The 18,642-nt window shown below is 48.4% G+C and overlaps 1 protein-coding gene across 1 annotated transcript in view; it reads right to left on the bottom strand.

The window, feature by feature from the left end:
* LOC129530052 (P2Y purinoceptor 8) overlaps positions 1-15,898 on the bottom strand; it is a 33,978-nt gene extending 18,080 nt beyond the window's left edge. Inside the window, exon 1 of the mRNA XM_055377221.2 lies at positions 15,611-15,898. The gene's annotated coding sequence lies outside the window, so the exon portion shown is untranslated. The remainder of the gene's footprint in view (positions 1-15,610) is intronic.
* Between the last annotated feature and the right edge of the window lie 2,744 nt (positions 15,899-18,642).

Here is an 18,642-nt window from a genome sequence, read left to right on the forward strand (position 1 = left end):
CTGCAACCTCCACCTCCCGGGTTCAAGCGATTCTCTTGTCTCAGCCTCCTGAGTATCTGGGACTACAGGCGCCTGCCACCATGCTCGGCTAATTTTTTGTATTTTTAGTAAAGATGGGGGTTTCAGCATGTTGGCCAGGCTGGTCTCGAACTCCTGACCTTATGTTCCACCCACCTCGGCCTCCCAAAGTGCTGGGATTGCAGGTGTGAGCCACTGCACCCGGCACAGGTATGTTTTTATGTGAACATAGATAGCAGGGGCTGGGAAAACAGAGAGGCTAGGTGGTGGGCTCATGGTGCAAAGACTATCATGGAACATACCAGAAGCCTCCTGCCCCCTGCTGTCTGCCTTTCTGGTGGTCCCTCCCCACTGAACTCCAACTTATCCTAATAAAACCAGGGTTGATACCACCACTTCCAGGTTCCCACATTCCAAGTCCCCTCAGCCACAGAAGCAGATGCAACCTCTTCTGAACTTCCAGACACCATTGAGTTTTCAACTTTGGTTGAATTTTTAGACCTTCCAATTACAGAACACACACACACACTTGTTATGAGTAAAAGAATAAAGAGAAATAGAGAGCTCTGTGTTCGTGTTTGTCTTTGTATCTTTCCCCTCCAGGTCCCACTTCCCTTCAGAAGTAACCTCTGGGAGTTTGTTTGCTCTGGAGCCTCCTTTCAGACACAGGTAAGTTTTATTTTGCATAGTAGGACATACACCAGTGACCACCTTTGTGAATGTCTTGTGGTGTCTCTAATCATATGCCCCACAGTGAGGGGATTTGGATGGCTCAACTCTGCTTCAGCCTGTGTGCTTACACACACTCCTCTGTAAGTATTTTTGTGCATACCTGTGAGAACATTTTCTAGGATCAATTTCTAGGAGAAGATCTGCTGATTTGAAGGGTGTGCATATTTTTAATGGAATGCACGTATTAGAAAGGAAGTAAGATCTAAAATCAATAATTTAAGTTTCCACCTCAAGAAACTAGAAAAAGAAGAGCAAATTAAATCTAATAGAAGAAGAAAGAAATAAATCATAAATATTAGATTAGAGGAGAAATCAGTGGATTTGAAAATAGGAAATCCATAGAGGACAGAAATCAGTGCAATTGAAAACAGCAAGTCAATAGACAAAAATCAAAACCATAGGCTTGTTCTTTGAAATAACAATCAATGAGAGTAATAAGCTTCTAGCCAGGCTAACAGCAACAACAACAAAGAATGAGGACACAAGTTACTAATACTGTAAATGAAAGAGGAGACATCACTACAGATCCCATGGACATTAAAAAGATAATAAAGAAATATTATAAACAATTCTGTGCCCATAAAATTGATCACCTTGATGAAAAGAACAAAAGGATAAAATCTGACAACTCACACTAGAAGAAACAGCCAATCTGAGTGAGCCTATATCTCTTAAAGAAATTGAATTGATAATTTAATAACCTTCCCAAACAAAAGGCTCCAGGCCCAGATGGGTTTACTGATGAATTTTCCCCAACATTTAAGGAAGAAATTATATTGATTCTCTACAATTCCTTCCAGAAGATAGAAACACAGGGAATATCACCAAATATCCACCCAATAAATTTCACCAATATGTGCTTACAGCTAATAGACAAGGGCAACACTCATTCTCATACCCTCATCAACAAGGGTGACAGCAACTAGCCTGAAGGGTGAGAGGTTTCAACTCATATTTTCATCACAGCAACAGAGGTTGACATGTTTCTTTCTTTTCTTTCTTTTTTTTTTTTTATTGGCTGAGTCAGAGTTTCCCTCTGTCTCCTGAGCTGGACTGCAGTGGCACGACCTTGGCTCACTGCAGCTTGCGCTTCCCGGGTTTTTTTTTTTTTGAGACAGGGCCTTGCTCTGTCAACCAAGCTGCGGGCAGTGGTGCAATGACCGCTCACTGCAGCCTCGAACTCCTGGCCTCAAGAGATCCTTCTGTCTCAGCCTCCTGTGTAGCTGGGACATGGATGAATCTGGAAGCCATCATTCTCAGAAACTAACAGAGGAACAGAAAACCAAACACTGCATGTTGTCACTCATAAGTGGGAGTTGAACAATGAGAACACATGGACACAGGGAGGGGAACGTCACACACCAGGGCCTGTCGGGGGGTTGGGGGATAGGGGAGGGAGAACATCAGGACAAATACCTAATGTAGATGACGGGTTGATGGGTGCAGCAAACCACCATGGCACATGTATACCTATGTAACAAACCTGCATGTTCTGCACATGTACCCCAGAACTTAAAGTAAAATAAAAAGAAAATAAAAGAACTTTTTTTAAAACAAAGAACCAGTATGCAAAATGTGCCAAAAAAACTCTTAAGATTCAACCACTGGAAAAAAAAAAAAACCCATTTAAACATGGGCCACCTCACCAGAGATGCTTTGCAGGTGGCAAATTCACCTACAAAAAATCACTCCATGTCGTAGCTCATCAGGGAATTGCAAATTAATACCGCCGAGACATGCCAGCCGACAGGTCTCGGGGTGACTAAAATCTAGAGATACCAACAGATGAAGTACCGGAACTCTCATTGAATGCTGGTCACAAGAAGACGGTCCCTGCACCCTCTGACCTTTAGGTCACTCTGCAGCATGCAATACATTTTTTTTTTCTTGAGACTGAGTCTTGCTCTGTGGTCCAGGCTGGAGTGCAATGGCACAACGTCGGCTCCCTGCAACCTCCGCCTCCCGGATTCAAGCCATTCTCCTGCCTCAGCCTCCAGAGTAGCTGACAGGCACCTGCCACCACGCCTGGCTAAGTTTTGTGTTTTTTAGCAGAGATGGGATTTCACTATGTTAGCCGGGCTGGTCTTGAACTCCCGACCTCAGGTGATCCACCTGCCTCGACCTCCCAAAGTGCTGGGATTACAGGCGTGAGCCACCGTGCCTGGCCAGGTAGTCACATTTTCTTCAAGCTTTGGGTTTAAGGGATCCCAGCTTTGGGCTTAAGGGATCCCAGCTTTGGGTTTAAGGAGCCCAGCTTTGGGTTTAGGAGAGTTCAGCTTTGGGATTAGGAGAGTCCAGCTTTGGGATTAGGAGAGTCCAGCTTTGGGTTTAGTGGAGCTCAGCTTTCAACCCTCGCACCCTCAAAGTTCCCCATCTTTGTAGACTCAGTGACCCCTGTTTCTGCGATAACACCTGCCTCTGAACGAACTCTGTGTTCTACTGACTTCAAAGTGACCCACCAGCCCCAGTGAACTGGCAGCTGGCAGGCGTCAGGGGATAGAGGACCTGCTGGCGTCGGCCTCAGATCACAAGGCAAGAATCCTCCTAGCTAAGCACAAAAACGCGTAGGAAATGCTCTGAGCTCTGTCGCTGTGTGTTGATTTTCCTGTATTGCATCACCCAACCAAGCAGACCGTTTGCCCAGCGAGATTTGCATGCTGTCCTCCGCAGACGCCCCGTGGAGATTTTGATCTGTGTCTTCTGCAAAGGCAGCGGCCGCGTTTCTCTGATTTCTGTATCTCATTCTCAGAGTATATAGCACGGGGCTTCATCGCTGGCCAGAGAGCAGATTCTGAGAAACATAAGAAGCCCCTTTTGAAACAAAATTAATTTGTGTGTGTGTGTGTGTGTGTGTGTGTGTGTGTGTGTGTGTGTACGGGTGTCTCAACAACAGCTGCAAAATCGGCCTCACTCTGGAAGGCAGGAAGCCACTGTACGTGGAATTAAGCTAATTAACATGAAATGCCATTTGGTGAAAAAAGAAAAACCCAAAGTGGTTGAGTGTGTGGCTCCTGCCCTGCTGCAAAAGAAGAGTGTGGAAATAGCACGTATGCTGAAATTTAAGCACTTCTGCCGTTACTGAGCCACAGTGCCCATGGTTTTAGCAGGTTATGGCAGACAGATTCATTTAACAGACGAGAGAGAGGTGACAGGAAGGTTTGCAGGCTTGACTTCCTAACAGCTGCTCTCTGTTTAAAGATCGTTGCTCTAGACATGAAGTCCTTGCCCATGCCTTTGCCCTGAATGGTAGTGCCTAGGTTTTCTTCTAGGGATTTTATGGTTTTAGATCTAAATTTAAGTATTTAATCCATCTTGAATTAATTTTAGTATAAGGTGTAAGGAAGGGATCCAGTTTCAGCTTTCAACACATGGCTTACCAGTTTTCCCAGCACCATTTATAAAAATGTGGCACATATACACCATGGAATACTATGCAGCCATCAAAAATGATGAGTTCATGTCCTTTGTAGGGACATGGATGAAGCTGGCCACCATCATTCTCAGCAAACTATCGCAAGGACAAAAAATCAAACACGGCATGTTCTCACTCATAGGTGGGAATTGAACCATGAGAACACATGGACACAGGGTGGGGAACATCACACACAGGGGACTGTTGTGCGGTGGGGGGAGGGGGGAGGGATAGCATTAGGAGATATACCTAATGTTAAATGACGAGTTAATGGGTGCAGCACACCAAAATGGCACATGTATACATATGTAACAAACCTGCACGTTGTGCTCATGTACCCTAAAACTTAAAGTATAATAAAAGATAAAATCAATTATTTTAATTTAAATAAATAAATAAAGAGCGTTGCTCAGGGTGAGTTGACGCGGACTTGCCTTAGGATACTTTAATTGTGATTTGGTGGATTCTGCTCATCCTGTTTCCAGCCATGTGCTCAGCAAGGCAGTCAAAGAGAAAGATCCCTGGAGAAGAAACCGACACGGTCTCAACTACCTTGTTCCTGCCCGAAGTCAAAGCTGGGCTCCCTTAGATCCAAAGCGGGGTTTCCTTAAAACCCAAACAGGAGCCAGGCGCGGTGGCTCATGCCTGTAATCCTAGCACTTTGGGAGGCTGAGGTGGGTGGATCACCTGATGCTGGGAGTTCGAGACCAGCCTGACCAACATGGAGAAACCCCATCTCTACTAAAAATACAAAATTAGCCGGGTGTGGAGGTGCATGCCTGTAATCCCAGCTACTCAGGAGGCTGGGGCAGGAGAATTGCTTGAACCCGGGAGGCAGAGTTCGCGGTGAGCCGACACTCCAGCCTGGGCAACAAGAACAAAAATTTGTCTAAAGAAAAAAAAAAAAGAAACAACCCAAACAGGAGCTCCATTAAAACCCAAAGCTACCCTCCCTTAGACTCAAAAACAGGCTTCCTTAAAACCCAAAGAGGGGCTCCCTTAGACCCAGAGCTGAGCTCCCCAAAACCCAAAGTTGGACTCCCCTAAACCCAAAGCTGAGCTCCCTTAACCACAGAGCTGGGCTCTCCTAAACCCAATGCTGACCTCCTTTAAACCTGAAGCTGGGCTCCCCTAAAACTCAAAGCTGGGATCCCCTAAACGCAAAGCTGGGTTCCCCTAAACCCAAAGCTGGGCTCCCCTCAACTCAAAGCTGGGCTCCTTTAGACCCAAATCTGGACTCCCCTAAACCCAAAGCTGGGCCCTCATAGACCTAAAAAGCTGGGTTCCCCTAAACCCAAAGCTGGGCTCCCTTCCACCCAAAGCTGGGCTCCCCTAAAGCTGGGCTCCCCTTAACCACAAAGCTGGGCTCCCTTAAACCCAAAGCTGGGTTCCCCTAAAACTCAAAGCTGGGATCCCCTAAACCCAAAGCTGGGTTCCCCTAAAACTCAAAGCTGGGCCCTCATAGACCTAAAAAGCTGGGTTCCCCTAAACCCAAAGCTGGGCTCCCTTCCACCCAAAGCTGGGCTCCCCTAAAGCTGGGCTCCCCTTAACCACAAAGCTGGGCTCCCTTAAACCCAAAGCTGGGTTCCCCTAAAACTCAAAGCTGGGATCCCCTAAACCCAAAGCTGGGTTCCCCTAAACCCAAAGCTGGGCTCCCCTCAACTCGAAGCTGGGCTCCCTTAGACCCAAAGCTGGACTCCCCTAAACCCAAAGCTGGGCCCTCATAGACCTAAAAAGCTGGGTTCCCCTAAACCCAAAGCTGGGCTCCCTTCCACCCAAAGCTGGGCTCCCCTTAAACTCAAAGCTGAGCTCCCTTAACCACAGAGCTGGGCTCTCCTAAACCCAATGCTGACCTCCTTTAAACCTGAAGCTGGGCTCCCCTAAAACTCAAAGCTGGGATCCCCTAAACGCAAAGCTGAGCTCCACTAAACCCAAAGCTGGACTCCCCTAAAACTCAAAGCTGAGCTCCCTTAAACCCAAAGCTGGGCTCCCTTAGACCCAAAGCTGGGCCCTCATAGACCTAAAAAGCTGGGTTCCCCTAAACCCAAAGCTGGGCTCCCTTCCACCCAAAGCTGGGCTCCCCTTAAACTCAAAGCTGGGGTTCCTTAAACCCAAAGCTGAGCTCCACTAAACCCAAAGCTGGACTCCCCTAAAACTCAAAGCTGAGCTCCCTTAAACCCAAAGCTGGGCTCCCTTAGACCCAAAGCTGGGCCCTCATAGACCTAAAAAGCTGGGTTCCCCTAAACCCAAAGCTGGGCTCCCTTCCACCCAAAGCTGGGCTCCCCTAAACCCAGGAAAGATTTTCATCTTTGAACACAAAGGAGTGTGTTTTTCTCTTGCTCCCTGGACCCAAACCCCCAATGACGGGAACCCTCAGCTGTGACAAGCCTCCAGTATACGTATTTCCCCACGTGTGAGCCAGTTTCAATCTCTCTCCTGTGAAAGGTGAAAGGGTCCCAAGGTAGCAGTGATCATAGACAGAGACTCATTTCTTTGTTCTCTTTGTGACCTAAGGGAGGTTCTCAGGCCCACAGAAAAGGATATTTTAAAAGATTTCAAAGCAGTACCCATCCTAGGCTACCCCTCAGCACAAGAAATTAACATTACAGGCCGGGCGCGGTGGCTCACGCCAGTCATCCCAGCACTTTGGGAGGCTGAGGCGGGCGGATCACGAGGTCGGAAGTTCGAGACCAGCCTGGTCAACAAGGCAAAACCTCATCTGTACTAAAAATACAAAAAACATTAGCTGGGTGTCATGGCAGGTGCCTGTCATTCCAGCTACTCGGGAGGCTGAGACGGGAGAATTGCTGGAACCTGGGAGGCGGAGGTTGCAGCGAGCTGAGATCACACCACTGCACTCCAGCCTGCGTGACAGAGCAAAACCCTGTAAAAAAAAAAAAAAAAGAAGAAGAAGAAGAAGAAGCAGCAGCAGCTGGGGCACCTTCATGAGCAAAAACTAGAATCCTCTGTGTCCCATTCGAGTCCTGCATGTTTGCAAATTGACTCCAAAAATCACCTCGTGTGTCCTCAAATAGTTAACCATGTCATGCACCAATTCTCCTCCTAGGTAAAAGCTGGAGACAAATAAAGACAGGTGGAGAATTTGTTAAGCAAACATCTGATTCCTTAATGATGTAATAATGTCTTTTTTTTTTTTTAGAGAGACAGGATTGCAGTTTGTTGTTCAGGCTGGTCTCCAAGTCCTAGACTCAAGAAATCCTCCTGCCTCAGCCTCCAAAAGTGTTGAGATTACAGGTCTGAGCCACTGCACCCAGCCCTTAATAATGTCTTTTTTCTTCTTTTGAAGGCAGATTCTCACTCGGTCGTCCAGCCTGGAGTGCAGTGGCTTCATGGCAGCTCACGGCAACCTTTACCTCTGGGGTTCAAGCAGTTCTCGTGCCTCAGCCTCCCAAGTAGCTGGAACTACAGGTGTGCGCCACCACGTCCAGCTACATTTTTGTATTTTAGCAAAGATGGGCGTTTTACCATGTTGCCCAGGCTGGTCTCAAATTCCTGAGGTCAGGCAATCCACTTGCCTTGGCCACCCAAAATGCTAGGATTACAGGCGTGAACCACTGTGCCCAGCCCCTTAATGATGCCTTACTGTAAATTATGGCTAAATGTGTACACATTAAATTAAATATTACCTTATTAACATTTTATTTACTTTTGTTTCTCTTTTATATTGTAATTAAGGCTATATGGATATGTAAATTTAATATGTAAATAATATACATAATCATATAAAGTGATATAATGTATAAATTATTATTATATAATATTACATATATTATTTATATATTATTGTTATATAATAATTTACAACTTATTTTATAATAAATTAAACATGTTATATAGTATGTATATTTAATAATTATATACAATATATTGTATAGTATCATTTATATGTTATATATAATTTGTGTATTATATGTAACATATTGAACATAGCATATATAAAATTACATACAACATATTTTATAGATCTCCTTATGTGTATATATAATTATATGTATAATACATTATTTCTGCATGTCATTTTGGTAAGTGAAGGTAGCATTAGAAAATATCTCATATAAAAAGGGGTGAGGCTGGGTGTGGTGGCTCACACCTATAATCACAGCACTTTGGGAGGCTGAGATAGGTGGATCACCTGAGGCCAGGAGTTCAAGACCAGCCTGGCCAACATGGTGAAACCCTGTCTTTACTAAAAATACAAAATTATCTGGGCGTGGTGGCAGGCACCTGTCATCCCAGCTACTTGGGAGGCTGAGGCAGGAGAATCGCTTGAACCCGGGAGGCGGAGGTTGCAGTGAGCGGAGATCACGCCATTGCACTCCAGGCTGGGTGAAAAGAGTGAAACTCTGTCTCAACAACAACAAAAAATGGTTGCACCCATAAAAACTTGCATATGAACGTTCCCTGCAGCACTCTTCACAACAGCCAAAAGGTGGAAACAGCCCAAGTGTCCGTCAACAGACAGACAGATAAACACAATGTGGCCCCCCCATGCACACAGTGGAATAGTATACAGCCATGAAAAGGAACAAGGCTGTGACCGAGGCTACACTGTGGATGAACCTTGAAGACATCATGCTCAGGGAGAGAAGCCAGACACAGAAGGCCACATGGTGTAGGACTCCATTTCAATAAAATGCCCAGAACATGCTGATCCATATAGAGAGAAAGCAGATGACCATGGCTGGGGCTGGGGATGGGGAAATGAGGAGTGACTTTCCCCCTAAAGGGGGTGTTTCCTTTTGCAGGAATGACAAAGTGGTGGAAATAGACAGAGGCGGCTGTTGCCCAGCACTGTGAATGTCCTAAATGTCCCCCAGTTATTCGCTTTAAAACGGTGAGTTCATGTCAAGCATAATCTCAACAAGAAACAATTGTCTCTTGAAGCAGGAAGGACATTCCTCAGGTTTCTGTTTTACTTCCTGCGTCTGAGCTGGCCCTTCCCCTACACCCTCCTGGCTGACTCCCTGCCCACGCTGACTCCTGAATGCTCCTGCAGTCTCAGTGCTCCCCCCCTTGTTGCTTGGGTCTTCCTGTCCCTCACAGAGCCCCGGCCGCGGCCAGGGTGACCCTTTTTCCCCAGGACAGGGCAGCGCCAGGGCCGAGCTTCCGCTTTTGGGGGCTGCAGCGGTCACTGGGGCTGTAGTCAGCCTGGCCTCCTCATCCTTCAGGTCCCCACCGGGGTGTCTGGGGCCGGCTGCACACGCCTTCCCTGTCTGTGGTCACTATGGCTGATTTGACCTTGGCTGGGCGTGAGTGGAGGGGAAGCAGTGGCCACCACTGTGTGAACCAGTGACCTCACGGTGTCCCTCAGGAAGCCACAGTGAAAGGCGTCCAAGTTCTCAAGTCCAGCATTGTTTCAATTTCCTCCTTGTCTTTCCCGGCCACACAGAGCTTCCTTCCTAGCTACCTGGAGATGACAGGGAAGGAGAAGGTCAAGTGTGCTTGAGTCCTCAGGTGACATCGCCTGTTCCTAGAGCAGACGTCACATTGAATGTTTGCAAACTTTTTTTGTGCTCCCGTCCTAGGAAGACGCACTTATCATCTTTGCTTTACATATGGGGACACTGAGGTGCAGAGGGCATAAGGAACCTGGGCCATGAGTGACAAGGGGCGTGGTGCTTGGGACCCAGACCATAGGTTTTCTGGGCATGTAGAAGATGCCACACTCTGCTTTGCAATAATCTCCAAATACACACATCTGAGTGGAAACACACCTGCGCCTCTGAGCCTGAACTCTGCACCTGTCTCCGGCTGCCTGTTTCATCCTCCCTGCCCTCCCAAGGGGATTTCAGGGACCATACTGCATACTGAGAGCTCCCCAAGGAGAAGAGACCTGAAGTGTATCATCCTGGTGCTCCCTGAGGCTGGAGCATAGTCCTGGCCTGCTGGGCAGGTGCATTTGCGCCTGCTGGGCAGGTGGGTGCATTTGCACCTGCTCTTTGCAGGGGTTGGGGACAAGTCAGAATACAAGTAAAAAAGAGGAGGCCGGGCCAGGTGCGGTGGCTCACGCCTGTAATCCCAGCACTTTGGGAGGCCGAGGCGGGTGGATCACGAGGTCAGGAGATCGAGACCATCCTGGCTAACATGGTGAAACCCCGTCTCTACTAAAAATATAAAAAATTAGCCAGGTGTGGTGGTGCATGCCTGTAATCCCAGCTACTTGGGAGGCTGAGGCAGGAGAATCGCTTGAACCTGGGAGGTGGAGGTTGCGGTGAGCCAAGATCGTGCCACTGCACTCCAGCCTGGCCAACAAGAGCAAAACTCTGTCTAAAAAAAAAAAAAGGAGAAGAGAAGTGGGTCTCAACAGGGTCCCCAGTGTATCACTAACAGCTGAGCCCCCAGGAGCCCCTCAGCCTGCCTGAGTTATTCCTGGAGAGGCAGAACGAGCTGAGGAATCTCACTGCCTGGTTCTGCTCTAAACCACCCTCCCGGGAAGGGGTGAATGCAAAGCTACCAAGTGACTACTACTCAAAGGCTGGGGTGGTGTTTCCCCTGCTCGCTGTCAGGCACAGATGATGTGCTTATGCCAGTTTCCTTGGTACAGTGGTCTACCTGGCCCTGCAGAAGGCTGTGTCCCCACAGCGGTGGGACCAACTCACAGATATCTCCTTGCCCTAGCTCCTGTGATTCCTCTGCCCCATGCAGCTCCTTATGCCTGTCTGCACCCAGCACAGTCTTGAGTGACACCTTCAACCCTCCTTCTTGGGGCATCAGTCCACCATGGACCTGCCAGAGCCTCTTGGAAATCTGCATTTCATTCCAGCCCATGGGTGCCAGCTCCTGCCTCCATGAAGACCCTCTCCTCCCCACCAGGTACCTGCTGCAAACTCCTTTGGGTCTGCCGTCCTTAGCTTAGAGCTGTGCACCCAGGCTGGTCTTGGTAAATGCAGGGTGTGTGTGTGTGTGACATTCCCAATGACTGTGGAGGGAATGAATGGGTGCATTTATGAATAACACTCAGAGCGTCCACACAAATGTGGAGAGAATGAATGAATGACATCCAGGATTCAGTCAGGCAAATGTGGAGGGAATGAATGAATGATACCCAGGGTTCACTCCCACAAATGTGGAGGGAATGAATGAATGGCATCCAGGGTTCACTCCCACAAATGTGGAGGGAATGAATGAATGATACCCAGAGATTCACTCCTGCAAATGTGGAGGGAATAAATGAATGATACTCAGGATTCACTCCACAAGTGTGGAGGGAATGAATGAATCACATCCAGGGTACACTCCTGCAAATGTGGAGGGAATGAATGGATGATACCTAGGATTCACTCCCACAAATGTGGAGGGAATGAATGAATGATACCCAGGGATTCCCCACAAATGTGGAGGGAAAGAATGAATGACACCCAGAGATTCATTCCCACAAATGTGCAGGGAAAGAATGAATGACACCCAAGATTCTCTTCTGCAAATGTAGAGAAAATTAATGAATGATGCCCAGAGATTCCCCACAAATGTGGAGGGAATGAATGAATGATATCCAGGGATTCCTCACAAAAGTGGAGGGAATGAATGAATGACACCCAGGATTCACTTTGGCAAATGTAGAGAGAATGAATGAATGATACCCAGAGATTCCCCACAAATGTGGAGGGAATGAATGACTGACACCTAAGGATTCCCTACAAATGTAGAGGGAATGAATATCACTCAGAGATTTACTCCTGCAACAGTGGAGAAAATGAATGAATGAATGACACCTAAGGATTCCTCACAAATGTGGAGGTAATGAATGAATGACACCCAGGATTCACTTCCGTAAATGTAGAGAGAATGAATTAATGATACCCAGATATTCCCCACAAATGTGGAGGGAATGAATGAATGACATCCAGGGATTCCCTGCAAATGTGGAGGGAATGAATGAATGATACCCCAGATTCACTTCTGCAAATGTAGAGAGAATGAATGAATGATACCCAGATATTCCCTGCAAATGTGGGGGGAATGAATGAATGACATCCAGGGATTCCCCACAAATGTGGAGGGAATTAATGAATGACACACAGAGATTCATTCCTGCAAATGTGGAGGGAATGAACGAATGAGTAGCACACAGGCCTTTCTTGATAAACGAATGGGTGAATACATAAATCAATGACGTGTAGGGTTTTCTCCCTAAAAGTGGAGTGAATAAATGAAAGAGTGAATGCATGATGCCCACTAGTTCATGACAAGTGTGGAGCAAATGAGGAAATGAGTGAATGAATGAATGCCACTCTGAGAATGCAGAGCGAATGAGTGATGAAATGTGTAGAGTAAATGAGTAAATGAATGAATGAATGAATGCCACTCTGAGAATGCACAGCCAATGAGTGACGGAATGTGTGGAGCAAATGAGTAAATGAATGAATGAATGAATGTTACTCTGAGAATGCAGAGTGAATGAGTGATGAAATGTGTAGAGTAAATGAGTAAATGAATGAATGAATGAATGCCACTCTGAGAATGCACAGCCAATGAGTGATGGAATGTGTGGAGCAAATGAATAAATGAATGTATGAATGAATGAATGCCACTCTGAGAATGCAGAGCGAATGAGTGATGGAATGTGTGGAGCAAATGAGTAAATGAGTGAATGAATGAATGCCACTCTGAGAATGCAGAGCGAATGAGTGATGGAATGTGTGGAGCAAATGAGTAAATGAGTGAATGAATGAATGCCACTCTGAGAATGCAGAGTGAATGAGTGATGGAATGTGTGGAGCAAATGAGGAAATGAGTGAGTGAATGAATGCCACTCTGAGAATGCAGAGCGAATGAGTGATGAAATGTGTGGAGCAAATGAGTAAATGAATGAATGCATGAATGAATGCATGAATGAATGCCACTCTGAGAATGCAGAGTGAATGAGTGATGGAATGGACAGAAGGCGGCAGGGGCAATGTGGACGTTAGCCCCACCGCCTCCCTCTGGTCCACTTTGGTCCAGCTTGCTACTGGCCCTGACCTCTCTGCTGCATCCATGGAAACTGTGCACCCAGCACCCCTCGCCCCTGGGGTCACTCCCTGTCTGGGCTGTGTGGTTCTCCAGGACTTCCAATCAATGAGGAGAGGGGTGTGGTCCAAGCCTTTCAATCACTGAGGATAGGGGGGTGTGGTCCAAGCCTGTCAATCACTGAAGATGGGGGTGTGTGGCCCAAGACTGTCAATCACCCAAGAGAGGGGTGTGGCCCAAGCCTGGCCAGTTAGGGGGCCCACCTCACCCTGTTCATAAAAATTATCTCAAGCAGTGGTCATTTGTTTCTGACATGGCTGGTCGGAACCCTTCAGGAGGTGTGACTTGTGGGTGCCAGGAGAGAGAGGGTGTCTCTTTTCCCATTTGATTCTGCTCAGAAAAGATGGGGACCCCAGGCTACCAGAGACCCTCTTCCCATTTGATTCTGCTCGGAAAAGATGGGGACCCCAGGCTACCAGAGACCCTCTTTCCATCCCTATAGAGAAAGTGGTCTTCCTCCAGTGATTCCACACCCTGCAGCTGAGGGAGGCAGAAAAAGGTGGGGCTGAAACGTGGGAAGAGAGAAAGAGAAAGAGGAGAAACTGATAACCATGTAAGCTCCTGGATCCAGCCATGCCTGAAGCTCCCATAGAAATCCTAATTATCCAATTTGACAATTTCAACCTTGACTTCAGCTAGCTCGACTCAAGTTTCTACTGCTGGCCATAGAAGACAGTTATGCCTCAAGCACTAGGGGTAGGCAGGTTGGGCTCCCAGTTGAGGGACAGAATGGTCCTAGTTCCAGAGAGAGGGCCCACGGAGCCCAGGCCACCTGCCCTGGGCTGAGACATGGTTGTTTCAAAGGCAGTCACGTATCATTCATCACTAATTCCCCAGTGCAGTGGTTCAAGGCTAACGAGCCACACTCAGCTCCCACCTCTACCTCTTTCTGGTTGTAGGTCTTGAACACCCCCGCCTCCATGTCTGCCTCAGTTTCCGTTACTGGTAAAACAGGGATGATCGTAACAGCACCTGTCTCACGAAGTTTTGAAAATCCCAGAGATCAGGCCAGGTGCACTTTGGGAGGCCGAGGCGGGTGGATCATGAGGTCGGGAGTTCGAGATCAGCCTGGCCAACATAGTGAGACCCCATCTCTACTAAAAAATACAAAAAATTAGCCGGGCGTGGGGGTGGGCGCCTGTAATCCCAGCTACATGGGAGGCTGAGGCAGGAGAATCACTTGAACCTGGGAGGCGGAGGTTGCAGTGAGCAGAGGTCGCACCATTGCACTCCAGCCTGGGCAACAGTGCGAGACAAGAAAGGAAAGAAAGGAGAGGAGAAGAGAGGAGAGGAGAGGAGGGGAGGGGAGGGGAACGGAGGGGAGGGGAGGACAGGGGGAGGGAGGAAGGAGGAAGGAGGGAGGGAGGGAAGGAGGGAGGGAAGGAGGAAGGAGGAAGGAGGAAATAGGAAGGAGGAAAGAGGGAGGAAGAAGGAAGGAGGAAGGAGGAGAGAGGGAGGAGGGAGGAAGGAGGAAGGAGGAAGGGAAGGAGGAAGGAGGAAAGAGGGAGGAAGGAGGGAGGGAGGGAAGGAGGAAGGAGGAGGAAAGAGGAAGGAGGAAGGAGGGAGGGAGGGAAGGAGGAAGGAGGAAGGAGGAAAGAGGAAGGAGGAAGGAGGAAAGAGGAAGGAGGAAGGAGGGAGGGAGGGAAGGAGGAAGGAGGAAGGAGGAAAGAGGAAGGAGGAAGGAGGGAGGGAGGGAAGGAGGAGGAAGGAGGAAAGAGGAAGGAGGAAGGAGGAGGAAGGAGGAAGGAGGAAAGAGGAAGGAGGAAGGAGGAAGGAGGAAGGAGGGAGGGAGTGAAGGAAGGAAGGAAGGAAAGATCCCAGAGATAAAGCCCTTGTAAAAGTGGCTGCTGCTTCCTCCTCACTCAATCGACGTCAACTATTTTTATTAGCGAAAAACCAAGAACAACCTCTCCTCCCCACAAAACAAAAGCAAAATAAAAGCCAAAGACAGGTGTTAAGAAGATTTCTGGGAGAGCGCATTTTAAAGAAGGTGGACTTTCTTCATCCCGAGAGCCACCCAACCCAGCATCTCGGCGTGGGCTGGCCTGTACCCCTCGTCAAAGGAACAATTGTCTTGCAAACTGGGAATCTCCGTTAAAACGGACAAGATGATTTTGCTCTTTTCTTGCAGCAACGTCTGAAGATGTGCAAGAAGGGGGTATGTTTTAGGTCAACCTCAGCCCTCTCTGCGACCCTCGAGAGCTTGTGCAAATGGCACAGCTCCTGTCTGGAGGCTGTGTGTCCTTTTGCAGGACTCTGGTGAGGCCGGGTTAAAAATCACACACCCCAAAGGGAGGCTGAGCTGAGGGCTTTCTCTGCCATTCAGCAGCGTCTCTGGCCCGGATATGCCCTGCTAACTGGGGTATTTCTGCAGAGCAGCCTCTCCTACCCGAACACTCCCAGGTCCCCGTGACTTACAATGGTGGCTGCAGGGAGGGCAGACGTCCTGGGTGATGCTGGTCTGATGGTGCTTGTCTGAGCAGCCGTCAAGCTAGGCAAGGGGTCCTGGGGGACCCTCCTCCTGGTCCAGAGGCGGCTGCCCTATGGGAGTGAGCTCCGCACAGGAGCAGGAGTGGAGGGCCAGCTCTCTGCTCTGCTGGGAAAAAAATCCCACTGGCTGTGCCTGCACCGCACCCTGAGACAGACACCAGCAGCCTCCAGAGACCCAGCAAGCTGCTCTTAGCTGCGATCTGTCATCTGCAGACTGAGCTTGGTGCATGGCGGTTACGAAACTGGCCAGACCAACAATAGATGGAAAAGCTTCCTCTTTTTGGCCCTGGGCCCCAGGGAGCGAGGTCAGGTAATCAGAGGGGGATTTTATGTGTTTTTCTCCTAATGCGGTATTTTTCAATTTGGCTTTTAAAAAAAAAAATGAGTTTGGCCTCCATGTATGTGGGACCATTGCTTCAGAAGGGTTAGTTTAGGATTAGAAAGTGGGTTAAACTTAAGGACAGCTTCTCTTGGATATATTGGATATTACTTTATGCTTTATGTGAAAATACTAATTTTTAAAAATATGTATGTCCATAGTCACTATTTGTTTTCTTTTGAGACTGAGTCTCGCTCTACCTCCCAACCTGGAGTGCAATGGCACCGTCTCGGCTCACTGTAACTTCCTCCTCCCAGGTTCAAATGATTCTGCCTCAGCCTCCCAAGTAGCTGGGAAGACAGGCAAACATCACCACACTTGGCTAATTTTTTTTTTTTTTTTGTATTTTTTTTAGTAGAGACAGGGTTTCATCATGTTGGTCAGGCTCGTCTTGAACTCCTGACCTCAGGTGATCCACCCGCCTCAGCCTCCCAAAGTGCTGGGATTACGGGCATGAGCCACTGTGCCCGGCTGCGTATTCACTATTTAAAAGCAGTCAGTAGTCATTGGATGGTGCTAAGACAGTTTTTTATTTGGAAGCTTGAGGCTGCAGTGAGCTGAACTGCACTGTACTCACTGTTCGGAACTGAATTGAACTCACACCACTGCACTCCAGCCTGGGTGACAGAGCAGGACCCTGTCTTAAAAATTAAAGGGGGGGCCGTTTATTACAAACAGCGAGCTCAGTATATATTTTCTGAGTTTTGTATCTGTTACAGGCTGAATTGTACCCTCCCAAATTCATACATTGAAATCCTAACCCCTAGGACCACACAATGTGGCTGTATTTGGAGATTACTTCTTTAAAGAGTTAACTACAGTAAAATGAGGTCACTAGGGTGGGCTCTGATCCAATGGGACTGGCTCCTTATAAGAAGAGGAGATGGGGACACAGACACACAAAGAGGGACGGCACTGTGAGCACACAGGGAGAAGATGGCGTCTCCAAGCCCAGGAGAGAGGCCTCAGGAGGAACCAGCACTGCCCACACCTGGATCTCAGACCTCCACCCTCCAGGACTGTGGGAGAATCAATGTCTGTTGTTTATAATCTACCCAGTCTATGGTATTCTGTGATAGCAGCCTGAGATGGACTAAGACACCTCATAAGAGGAGATGAGGACACAGACACATACAGAGAGATGACCCTGTGAGGACAAAGGGAGAAGACGGCATCTCCAAGCCCAGGAGAGAGGCCTCAGGAGGAACCAGCCCTGCCCACACCTGGATCTCAGACCTCCACCCTCCAGGACTGTGGGAGAATCAATGTCTGTTGTTTAGAACCAACCAGTTTGCAGTGTTTTATTACGGCGGCCGAGCTGACTACCCATTCACTCTGAAGCAGTCGGGAGAAGGCAGACGTCAGAGATGCTGACGAAACCTAGGCTGAATGGACGTGAACTTGGGATGCTGCCGAGACCTAGGCTGAATGGACGTGAACTTGGGTACCACTGGCTTCTCCCTGCTGTCGAATCCCCAAGACCATCTCCAGGCCATCTGGAGCCATGCTCCCCCGCCGGCTTCTCAGTAGAGACAGCATGTTACGGGGTGGAAAATGGTTATTCACAGTTGCTCAGCGGTTGCCTGCCTTGGCGTTGGGGAGCCACATGAGAAGGCTCACAGCCACAGCCCTCCCGGGTGCGACTCCCCGGGATCCCGCCCTCTGCCCTTTCAGAGGGTTTATCTCTCTCTCCGCTCAGTTCGCAGGAAGCAACTTGTCTGCAGTTCCCAAATCTACTTCTTGGAGCCTCTGTCCTCTACTATTTTCCTGGAGGGAACAGGCTGGGAAGGAGGGTGGTGTCCCCTTAAAACATTCAGTCAGCCGCGGCTTCAGACAGAGCAGTCATTTGTAGATAACTAGGACATGGGATCGTATTCAACACTGCTTCCCGTGAGTATTTTTTCTTTCTTTCTTTCTTTTTTATGAGACGGAGTCTCGCTCTGTCTCCCAGGTTGGAGTGCAGTAGTGCGATGTTGGCTCCCTGCAACCTCCGCCTCCCTGGTTCAAGCGATTCTCCTGCCTCAGTCTCCCGAGTAGCTGGGATGACAGGCACCCACCACCACGCCCAGCTAATTTTTGTATTTTTAGTAGAGGCGGGGTTTCACCATGTTGCTCAGGCTGGTGTCGATCTCAACCTTGTGATCCACCCGCCTCGGCTTCCCAAAGTGCTGAGATAACAGGTGTGAGCCACCGCACCTGGCCAAGTATTTTTAATATTAGTATTTTAGAAACTGAGTCACTCCACTACTAAACCAGTATGGATAGAAACGCAAACATCAGGCCGGGCGCGGTGACTCACGCCTGTCATCCCAGCACTTTGGGAGGCCGAGGCGGGTGGATCACTTGAGGTCAGGAGTTCGAGACCAGTCTGATCAACATGGTGAAACCCCGTCTCTACTTAAAATACAAAAATTAGCCAGGCGTGCTGGTGGTGGGTGCCTGTAATCCCAGCTATTCAGGAGACTGAGGCAGGAGAATCACTTGAACCCGGGAGGTGGAGGTTGCAGTGAGCTGAGATCGCGCCACTGCACTCTAGCCTGGGGGACAGAGTGAGACTCCATCTCAAAAAAAAAAAAAAAAA

The sequence above is a fragment of the Gorilla gorilla genome, chromosome Y (genome assembly GCF_029281585.2).
Source record: "Gorilla gorilla gorilla isolate KB3781 chromosome Y, NHGRI_mGorGor1-v2.1_pri, whole genome shotgun sequence".
Lineage (NCBI taxonomy): Eukaryota > Metazoa > Chordata > Mammalia > Primates > Hominidae > Gorilla > Gorilla gorilla.